Source organism: Mandrillus leucophaeus, unplaced genomic scaffold (assembly GCF_000951045.1).
Source record: "Mandrillus leucophaeus isolate KB7577 unplaced genomic scaffold, Mleu.le_1.0 Scaffold544, whole genome shotgun sequence".
Taxonomy (NCBI): domain Eukaryota; kingdom Metazoa; phylum Chordata; class Mammalia; order Primates; family Cercopithecidae; genus Mandrillus; species Mandrillus leucophaeus.
Genome location: NW_012105853.1, coordinates 1,500,103 through 1,510,880, shown reverse-complemented (window position 1 = coordinate 1,510,880; position 10,778 = coordinate 1,500,103). Strand labels below are relative to the sequence as shown.

Below are 10,778 nucleotides of genomic sequence, written 5' to 3'. Positions count from 1 at the left end.
GACGGGCACGGGCGGCTCACATCGATCCCCTCGCGGCCAAGCTCACGCCCTGAGTTGTTGGGATCGCGGGCAGAAGTCATCCCGACAGCCACCCGTGCGACGACACAGTGGCCCCTCACTCTCGTCCCACTGACAGCCTCGCAGTCATTCACAAGCTGACACAGTGGCCCACGGCCACACGCAGTCGCCAGGCAATGCTCACACGGTCCCGCCGTCCCACGCAAGTCACCCTGACAGTCACTTATACACAACGACACCCAACCACTCACCCGCGAACAGTCTTACCGCCACAGACGAGTCACCCACAGACGCTCCGATGCCCCACACACCGTGACATGCCCTCACCCGCTGTCACACTCAGGCACAACGGGGGACAGTCACACAAAGAAGTCGCTCGACAGTCACACGCTCGCAGCCACAACGCCTCACCCAGGCGCACGCTGTCACACACAGCCACCCCGCTGGACGGTGAGCCTCAGACACAGATGGTCCTGATGGCCACACAGTCACACGCGGTCACACCCAGGGACGGCCACACCTCGGTCATCCACAGTCGCGCGTCGAGGTTTAACTTCTCAGCGCCGCTGCACACTAATTGGGCAGTTTACTAATTGGCAGTCACTGCCCGGCGGGGCCTCGGATTCCGAGTAGGTGGCGGCCAATCGAGGCCTGTCCCCTCCCGGGAACGGTGAGCCGGCGTCCCTCCAGGCTGGGGCTGTAGTGCGGGACACCCTCCCTCCTCCATGTTTCCAGGATCTCCTCCCCCTACCCCAGCCAGGTCCCCGCTGCGCTGCGCCGGGCGCGTTCCCAGCGATGGAGGCTTGCGTGCCTGGAACCCCGAACCCGAGGCGTCAGGTCCCACTGCCCCGCCTGGCCCAGCCCGGATGGGCTGGGTGCCTCTGTGCAGTCCGCGTCCCCTTCGGTCGCCGGGGAGGGAACTTTCAAACTTAGTTAGGAAGCCAGACTGTCCGCGCGCGTCCGCCAGTAGGTGCGTGGGTCCCGGGCCGGCTGGAGCCAAGCGCGGCTTTTCGTCACTCGGAGCCCGGATTGAACAGCGCGCGTGGGTTTCCCGTGGCCCCAGAGCAGACGCGCGGGCTCCGTGGCGATGCGGGGTGAGTGCGCGTCCAGTGGCTGGATCGGCGCCCCCCAGGGTCTCTCCCCAACCTCGCAGGCTTTTCGTCAGGCCCCTGGTAGTGGGGATGCGGCAGGAGGGGGGCGTCCTGGCGCGGATCCGGGGGCCTCCCGGGCTGGGCCTCCCGGAGTGCGCCCTCAGGCCCTAGGGGAGCGGCTTCTGGCAGAGCCTCCCCGCAATTCGCCAGGGGCGGGAAGAGTCCAGGTCACTAGGGTCTGCGCGATGTGGGGCGGTGGTGGGCGACAAATGAGGTCTCGCGAAGAGTGGGGGTGGTTCTCTTTTGTCCAGTGACCTGCAAAGTTAGAAGCCGAAGAGGGGGGATGGTAGCCTCAGGAGAAGGCCTGGAGCTGCCTCCAGTCTGATGGAGGAGAAATAGATTAAAAGTAGCAAGTGGAGTTTTCAGGGAGGAGAAGGTTGGGTGTGGGGGCAGCTGGTCTGTCTTCTGCCCTTGGCTCTGTTATTTTTCAAAACGTGAAGTTGGCGAGGTAGGTTACAGCCTCTGGTTTGCGGGTGTGGGTGGGCTGGGCATTTGTGCCTCAAAGTCTGTGTGGGTAGGGGCTTAGCCTGGAGCGCTGTGTTTGAGGGTGGTGTTTCTATAAATCTCGCCAGGGTGGGGCTGTCCCAAGTAGGGGCCTTTTGAGGCAGGACTCAGCCGAGGCCCCTGTTTTGTTACGATGCTCTGTAAACCTCTGACTCAGCACCAGAACCTGTGCAAATCTCGCCGGGAAGGGCCGGCAGGGAGGGAATGAGAAGCCAGCGATTCTGGTTTTTTTCTGTGTGCGATGTAGGACCCCTGGCCCATAGCTGAGGATGTGTCTAGAGTGGGGCGGGGCAGGGATGGGGGTGGGGATGCAGCTGAGCCACTGAATAGGTGAAAGGAAGGTCTGAGTTTGCACTGGGATGTGAAACCTGCTACTCAGTCCTTCAGGCTAGAGCAGGGTGAGGTGGGAGGGGAGAGGTCACCATACTCAGCTAGGGGCTAGAGGTGTTTTGGTAAGGGATTCCCTAGTGGGCATGGCCTTAGTGGTGGTGCTTGGCGGGTAGGACCAGGCGGTGACCGGGAACTCCCCTTTTCCGGCTCAAGAAGTGGATGGGAAGGGGTTGGGGAGGGAAATGCCCAAGCTCCACCTTTACACTAGTCACTATCAAAGCTGGAGGGGACACTGAGGCTCAGGGCGCAGTAGTGACCACACTTGGGGCCTGCAGGCCTGGCTGCATCCATGCATTGTGGGGTGGACACACCCACACATGGGGGGCTCTGTCCCTGGAGCCCAGATGAGGCTCGTTGCACAGGGAGCCAGGCTTTATATACATAAGGGCAAGCATTTGCCCAAGCGATGCCCCACAACTATGGGGCAGTTGACCTGGAAGGGCTCTTGGCGACCGTCCCCTTGGCGACCATCCCCTTGGCGACTGTCCCCTTAGCGATCCTCTACACAGAGATTCCCAGCCTCTTTAAACCAAAGTCACGAACATTGGTTGTTCTTTTGGTATCTTTTGTTTGAGAAAATACACACTAATGAAAAGCTGTTATGGTTTTATTTTTGCTTTGAAATAGATGTGTATTTTATTAATCACAATATTAGCATGCAGTAGAAAAACAGCTTACCAGGTATGAATAAGACTCATTACTATTTAATGTAATAAAGGTGCTTTTTGAGCATAGGGATTTGTGGCCCCATGGCTCCCATAATCTGTGGCTCCATGCTGGGAATCATTGGTCTCCTCCTTCTTTGCATTACAGAAGGGGAAACTGAGTCACAGAGGAGTGTACTCACAGATTACACAGCAAGTAAGGAGCAAAGATGAGGCCTGAGCCCAGGGTTGACTCCCAGCAGGACACTTGTTTGGCTTTTTTGCAAGTCTCTGTCACGGTTTAGGGGTTTAGAGCCTGTAACATCTTTCTTAGGGTAACTACGAACTCCTGGTTCAGATTTTGGCAAGGCATCTTACCAGGCTGGGGGACAGCTGGGGGATCCCTGCTCAACTATGGCAAACTAATGTAAACTGGCCATTGGAGCTGGGCAAGCCTGGGTTCAAATGTCCGTTTGTTGCTTAGTGACCTAGGGCAAATGATTTTTAGCTCATTTTTTACTGAGATATGATTTACATACAATAACATGAAGATTTTAAGTGTACAGTTCCGTGAGTTTTGACAAATATTAACACTCATGTAACCAACATCCCAGTCCAGATAGAAAAAGAACATGTCCGTCATCCCAGAAAGTTCCCTCACATCCCTTTGTAGTCAGCACGCCCTATGCCCACCTCCAGAGGCCACTACTAACCTGATTTCTGTTACCAATGCTTCCTTTAAGTTCAATTTAGGTATATTAACCATGTTTAAGTTCTAGAACTTGATATGCAGCATAAACATTTGTGTGTCTGTCTTCTTTTTGCTCAATATAATGTCTTCAACATTCATCCAGGTTGTTGCATCTATCCATAGTTTGTTCCATTTAATTGCTGAGTAATATTATATTGTATACATATAATACAATTGGTTTATCCATTCACCTGCAGGTGGACATTTGGGTTTGTTTCTAAGTTGGAGCTATTATAAGTAAAGCTGCTGTGAACATTCTTATGCAAGTCTTTTTGTGGGCGGGGAAAATCATTTAATATCTCTGAGTCTTGGTGTTCTCTCAAAGACAACATTGCCTACCTCTGAGTTTCAGGAAGGTTAAGTGAGGTGATACAGGTTAGGACAGTTCTTGGCACATACCAGCTACTAATTAGATAACAGTATCAACCATCTGGGGCCATTCCAGGAAGAGGCTTAGCATCTCTGTTCCAGCATCCTTCATCCCTGGACTGACGGGATGAAGGCCTTCATCAAGGCCAACCTGGGTGCCACCTTCCCCATGTGGTGCTTCCCAGCCAGCAAACTTCTCTTTCCTTCCAGGCTTCCCCAAGAACTGGTACCGCATAGGATGTGGCATGTTCTGCCATCCATCATTCTACCAGCAATATTTATTGAGCACTTCTTGGTGCTAGGCGCTGTGCAAGGCAACTGATGCTGCAGCAGTGAACAAAAGTCACTCAAATCACTGCCCTCTGGAGCTTATCTATCAGTGTGGGAAGTCATAAATATATGGGTGAAATATATGCTATCATGATTGTTTGGAATATGACTTTTGGAGAAAAATGAAACAGGAAAGAGAGTTGGGGGTCCCAAGGCCTGGGGCTGGTTTGTGATTTTAAATAGGGAAGTTGAGGAAGGCCTTGTGGTCTAGAATAGTGTTTCTCAAATCTATGTACACATGAGGAATCATCTGGCAAGATGTTTTTCAATATTTTATTTTATTTTAAGTTCCCGGATACATGTGCAGGATGTGCAGGTTTGTTACATAGGTAAACGTGTGTCATGGTGGTTTGCTGCACCTATCAACCCATCACCTAGGTGTTAAGCCCTGCATGCATTAGCTATTTATCCTGATGCTCTCCCTCCCTCCCTCCCCCGCCCCATCCCCTTGACAGGCCCCGGTGTGTGTTGTTCCCCTCCCTGTGTCCCTGTGTTCTCATTGTTCAGCTCCCACTTATAAGTGAGAACATGCGGTGTTTGGTTTTCTGTTCCTATGTCAGTTTGCTGAGGATAATGGCTTCCAGCTCTCTCTGTGCCCCTGCAAAGGACATGATCTTGTTCCTTTTTATGGCCGCATAATATTCCGTGGTGTATATGTACCACATTCTCTTTATCCAGGTTAACACTGATGGGCATTTGGGTTGATTCCGTGTCTTTTGTCTGGCAAGATTTTAAAAACAGATTCTTGGGCTCCACCCCCAGAGATTCGATTCAGTTGGTCTGGCATGGGGTCCTAGGAATTGGCATGTCTAGTGAGCTACCCAGGTGATGTTACTGCCCATCCAAGGACCACACTTTGTGTAGCAGTTGTTTGGTTGTTTGTGTACAGGCTTTTGTGGGCTCCTGGCAGGCAGGAATTCTGCCCAGCACCTGGCATGGTGCCTGACTCATAATTGCTCAGTAAATATGTGCCGGTGGGTGAAGGATTCAGCTTCCCACCCACACAGCCCTGGACACAGCATCCTGTAAGGATGAGATCTGGACGAGCTTGATTAATGAACGATTGGAGGCCCTTTTTGACAAAAATTCATGAAGTGGGGTTCAACTACGGACTTGATCTGGACTTGACCTGCGTGAGGCCTGCCCAGCATCCTTGGTGGGTGAGATTCCGCAGCTCCTTTCTTCAGGGGCACAGGTGGCTGCTAGGGAGTCCCATGGAAGGTACCCTGGGATGGGTGGGCTTAGAGCTGAGATGGCTGGTCCCAGGAAACGCTAGATGGATGTCTGCATCTCTGCTAGGAAGCTCTCATTTACTTTCCATCTAAACATGTTCCCTGTAGCTTCTCCCCCAACCTGTGCTGGAGGCTCCTCCAGGAAGGACCCCAGGACTTTTGCATGGTAGGACCAGCAGCCCAAGCCTGGCACTGCTGCCCCCAATCTGCTGGGTGACTTTGAGCCTGTCAGTGCCCTTCTTTGGGCCTCTGTTTCCCTGTGTGCAAAGGGAAGGCAAATCGGTGACCCTCAGCCTAGAGGGATGGTGTGGGGGTGGAAATATAGTGAAATAAAGGCTGAGAATGTCCTTTCTAACTGTGGAGGGTGCACTGGGAGGGAATGCTGGTGGGAATGGTGCTTTTTGAGGAGATGGGCCTGCTGTCCTTGAGAGGACAGGAACCACTGTGTCTGCCTTTACTTTTGTATTCCCAGTGCTAGCCTGACACATAGATGCTCAGCAAATATTTGTAGAATGAATGAATGAATCTAGGGCTTGCCAGTTGTAACCTGTGGCTTGAGGAACTTAGCATCTGTTTGGCTGTTGTCATCTGAAGACTTTGTGGGGCACAAGGAGTCCAGGTCAGGACAGGGCAGAGGCGCAGAGTCTTTGGCTGACCTTCCATTCCTAGAGGAGCTTTCCAAAGTGGGCTCAGAGGACAGAGCCTGGCAAACAGAGCAGCCTGTAGATGGAAAGAGGAGCTGAGCCTGCATGAAGGGCAAGGTCCTGTGCCTCCCCCTTGGTCCAGGGATCCCCCTGCTGTGTGGCTTCTTGCCCCATGTGATTCTGTAGGGCAATCTATTTTGCTTCTCTGATTTCCTAGAGTTGGTCTCAGGATATGAAGGCAGCATGGTTTGTGGAACTTGGCAGGCTTGGGTTTGAACACTGCCTTCACCACCATCAGGGCGGGCAAGTTATTTAACCTCCCTGGACTCAGTCTCCTCATCTGTAAAATGGGGACATTGACATCTCCCCTTCGGAGCTGGAGGGTTGGAGATCACGTGTGTGTAGCACTTGGCCCCAGCAAGAAATGCTTTCATTTTCATCCACAAAGAGCAGCCCAACTGAAAGTTGAAATGCGAGAGGAACTTGCTTTTCTGCACCAGCTGCTGGAGGATGCCCCACAGCTGCCCCGCCATGTTCTTCTTCTTCTTTTTTTTCTAGAGACACAGTCTTGCTCTGTTGCCCAGGCTGGAGTGCAGTGGTACAATCATAGCTCAGTGCAGGCTCAAACTCCTGGGCTCAAATGATCCTTCTGCTTTGGCCTCCCGAAGTGCTGGGACTGCAGGCATGAGCCACCATTTCTGGCCCTGGGCTGCTGGCAGTCCCAACATCGGATGCTTCCCTGTCTTGGTCCCTAGACCTGATTTTCCTGAGCCTCTGGGTTGAAGGAGTCTCTTATTGAAGTGTCCGGAATTATGAATCGGGAGAGAGTTGCTCATTTCCTTCACCTTCTGTTACCTTCTTGAATCTGTGTAGCAGAGAAAGTGGGTTTTGGAGGCAGAGAAATTGGTTCAAATCACAGCTGCACCATCCACGGGCTTGGGCAGGTGACCTTATACACATCACTTAGCTGCTCAGGTCTCAGTTTTCTTATCTGTACAAGGGGACAGAAATGCCTGCCTTCTGTTGTTGCTGTGAAGATCAGATTAAAGTAATCGGTGTGGAAGTTCTGTCTAATCTAGAGTGCTGTTTCCCAGCCTCCGCGCTACTGACATTTTGGACCTAATAACTCTTCGTTGTGGAAGTTGTTGCATGCATTGTAGAACGTTTAGCCGTATCCCCGGGCCCTACCGAGTCGATGCCAAGAGCATCCCCCTTCCCCGAGTCGTGACAACAAAAATGTCTCCAGACTTTGCCTCTGGTTGAGGACCAGTGATGTGGGAAGAAAGTGTAGCACAGGTAAACTAGAAGTTAGTGGTGAAGGGAATTGCAGCGCCGCCGCGGGGCCCATCCTCTCTGGCCAGGGCTTCAGTCCACTGTCTCCCTTCAGTAATCCTATATCCAAGGAGTTGACAGTCATCTTATTTACATGGATTCAGACCTACAGGGTGATTTTTCAGCATGGTTTGGGAGCAACAGTAAAAACATATGGTAAGTGATTATTAACCTAATGAGTTGTGATAAATTGTAATTTTATATCTTAGTGAAACGATGTTGTATGACACAGAATAATACATTTTGATCAATTTTCCTGATATTTAAAACTTGCTACTGTACAGTTGCTAATTCTGGTGCCTGCTGGCATGAGCAACCTGATTGTGGTTTTTCAATATTTAATGGCCTGTTTACTGCTGGGTTTCTCAGATGTTCAACAGGTTTTTATTGAGTGCCTACTGGGTGCTGGGGATTCAGCGCTGTCATGGAGGCTCAGTGACTCCATAGAAAAGTTTTATTTACTGGGTGAATGGCTATGTGGATTTATGATCAATTGGCTCAAAATGCAGAGTAATAATTAAATATAAAATTGGCTGAGCAGTGCCAATGCCAGGAGTGTGGAATGGTTTCACAGCGGCAGAGTCTTACAGGAATGCCAGGTGGGCTATCTGGGGGCATGTAGAGTGGTAGGGGGTGTTCCAGGCAGAGGGAGCAGCCATTGCAGGGGTGGTTTGGGGATACTGTAAGCATAAGGAGGGGAAACCTGCCTGTGTGGGAGTTGGGACATCAGCAGAGATGGTTATGAAGAGCCTTGCACCCCAGCCTGTGGGGCTTTAAGTAGAGGAGTGTGCCTGGAACCAGGGGTGCAGTGCAAAAGTATGGAATGCATCACGCTGCTGGATTCTGACCGTCCTCAACGACTGTCTCTTGGTCTTCTGCTGGTGGGAAAGTCTAATGACTTGCATTTGATTTCCCCCAGTAGCCTGCGATAGATACTCTGCTTCTCAAACTTTAGCCCACCAGAATCACCCGGAGCGCAGTTAAAACAGACTGCTGTGTTCCACTCCCAGAAGTTCTGACTCAGCAGGCCTGGGGAGGAGCTGAAAGTTAGCACTACCAGCAAGTCGATGGTGCTGATGGTGCCGGTCTGGGATCCACACTTAGAGAACCTCTGGTCTAGACTAGAACGTGGCAGGATTGTCCTGCCTTAACTGAGGACAGTGGGGATGTATTGCTGGCCTGGGGCATGGAGCCCTGGTGGGGACATGGTTAGGTGTCCTTCTCAAGCCCCTTGGTGGGTCGTGGGGAGAGTCTTCTTCACCATGGGGAGAGTCTCACATTGGGTTGCCTGGAAATGGACTCTGAGATGGAGAGTTGCTCATGGAAGGTTTGTGTGGGGAAGTTGTCTGCGGTGAGGTGGGTGGAAGGGGTGTACCTGTGGGGGACACAGGAGGAAACATGCTTGGGCGGGGGAGAAGCTGGCCTGGCCTGGCCTGTGGTTCTGATGAATGCCATCCCACAGGGAGCTCTGGCGCTACGGTGGCTCTTCAGTGTTACCCCAGACGGAGATGAGGGTACTGCCCAAGCCTTTGATTCCTGCATCATCTGGTCATTTCAGCATAAGTGAGAGGCCTAAAGGTGAACAGCAGGCAGTTCCCCTGGGCGAAGGAATTCACTGCAGCAGAGGGCAGTCCCATTGAAGGGCGAGCTGCAAGCCCAGCCGCTGATATTCCTGGGATTGGGGGATGAGCATATGGAAGACGGCCGGGGAGTACCACTGTGACCAGCTCAGGGAGATGCATCCTGCGGAGAAAATGCACCTTCCTTTGGGTTCCAGGAAGTCAAGGGCCAGCATGTGGATGACTTTTAGTGACTGTCACTCACTTGCTCAAGGTTCTTCTTTGTCTCATGACGTAAGAGGGATGTGTCACCTGCTCTGCGTAGGAAAGGCAGGATAGTTACTTTTTGGGTCCAAGGGAAGACGACTGGTAATTAATGGAGTTTTTAGGGGCTTAAAGATGCTCTACTCCAGGGTGGGATTCCAGAGTCCTTGCACTGAGCTGTCACATATCTTCCTGTCTGTTAGGGAGGATTCCAGATGGGTCTCCAAGGAGCTTCTGGGCCATGCTTAAGGAGGTCACCTCTGGACAAGAGCCAGGGCTTTCTCTTTGGGCTGGAGTCCTGTCTAGTTCAACAAGAGGCCGTCTGCCCTGCCCATCCTCAGCGCAGGTCAGTGTCCCTGGCTTTGCCTTTCACCTTCACTGAGCTCCCAGGAAGCTCGGAGGCAAAGGAGTGGGTCACCTTTAGCCATAACATAGGCTATTGTGGTGTGGCTACCGTTCATTAACTCACTCCCAACTGCACTTCACTTTCTACCATTTCCCCCTTTCTCTTGAGTCCTGCCACTCTTTTATTTTTTAACCATTGGTTTTGCTCCTTGTAAGACACACAGAAGTATTTTAGAAGAGAAAAGACGCAAGTGAAGTCCCTGTCACTCTCTGTCCCTCTCCCTTCTCCACACACAGCCCTGTGTCCCGGGGTATCCACTGAAAAGGGTGTGGAGGGTGTACTTCCCATCAAACCCTTTCTTCACTTCCTTACTTTTAATACATTCGTTGTTTTTATTTCTGTAATCATTTTTTTATTTTCCTGGAATTCTGAGTTTCTTGATTGATCTCATCTCATCATGGTCTATTCTTTCATGGATATGTGACTATCTTGAATCTCTTTGAAGATGGTAATTCGATTTTTTAAAAAGTGGTCTTTGTTTCCTGCATTTAACTCTGTTTTATTGGTGGTTCTTCTGTTCACTTTGAGACCTCTCTTTTATGCTGATATTTTCTACAAATGCCTGGTGATTCTTGGTTGACATTTAAATTTGTAAATGGTGGGGGGGGGGGTCTAGATCTGTCCTGTGGTTGCGAGTTTCCTCAACACGGGTGGAAGCCATGACTGCGTGGGTGGGCAGTGTGGATGCTGAGTAGAAACGCCCTGCATGTGCTGTGTGAGTGCAGACTCTATTGCAGTGTGGGATGAGCGTACAATGTCCTTAGAGGCCTCTTTGTCCCTCAGGTAGGCCAACAGTTACCCCCAGGGCACTGGTGCACTTTTCCTTGTGCCCACCCACAGGAAGGAGTCTCCCAGGGAGATTTCTCATTTCCATTAGAGAATTCTTCTCCTTGGCATTAGCCTGGGGGCAAAACCAACAAACAGCTTCTCCCAGGGCTTTGGACAGACGCAGGGGTCCCAGCGCAGGCTTCCTCTTTCTGGAAATGTTCTGGGGTTCAGTTAGGTGTTGTGTGCCGGTGTCTTAGTACTCACAGGCTTCGCTGTCAGTCTGTTTCTTTGACTTCTTAGTTTTTAGCAATCTCGTAATGTTTCTGATCCCAGCCTTTTCTTATTTTCTTATGTGCCTTAAGTCTTCCTAAGAACTATGCTGGGCACATTTGTCCCCATTTTTTAGGTGAGAAGAC

General features: G+C 51.3%; 1 protein-coding gene across 2 annotated transcripts in view; it reads left to right on the top strand.

Annotated features, from left to right (window-relative positions):
- Positions 1-983: 983 nt before the first annotated feature.
- Positions 984-10,778, top strand: part of TOX2 (TOX high mobility group box family member 2) — a 157,382-nt gene continuing 147,587 nt past the window's right edge. The window contains exon 1 of one of the 2 annotated variants that reach the window (XM_011997665.1): positions 984-1,112. The gene's annotated coding sequence lies outside the window, so the exon portion shown is untranslated. The remainder of the gene's footprint in view (positions 1,113-10,778) is intronic. The other variant, XM_011997666.1, reaches the window with a different exon arrangement.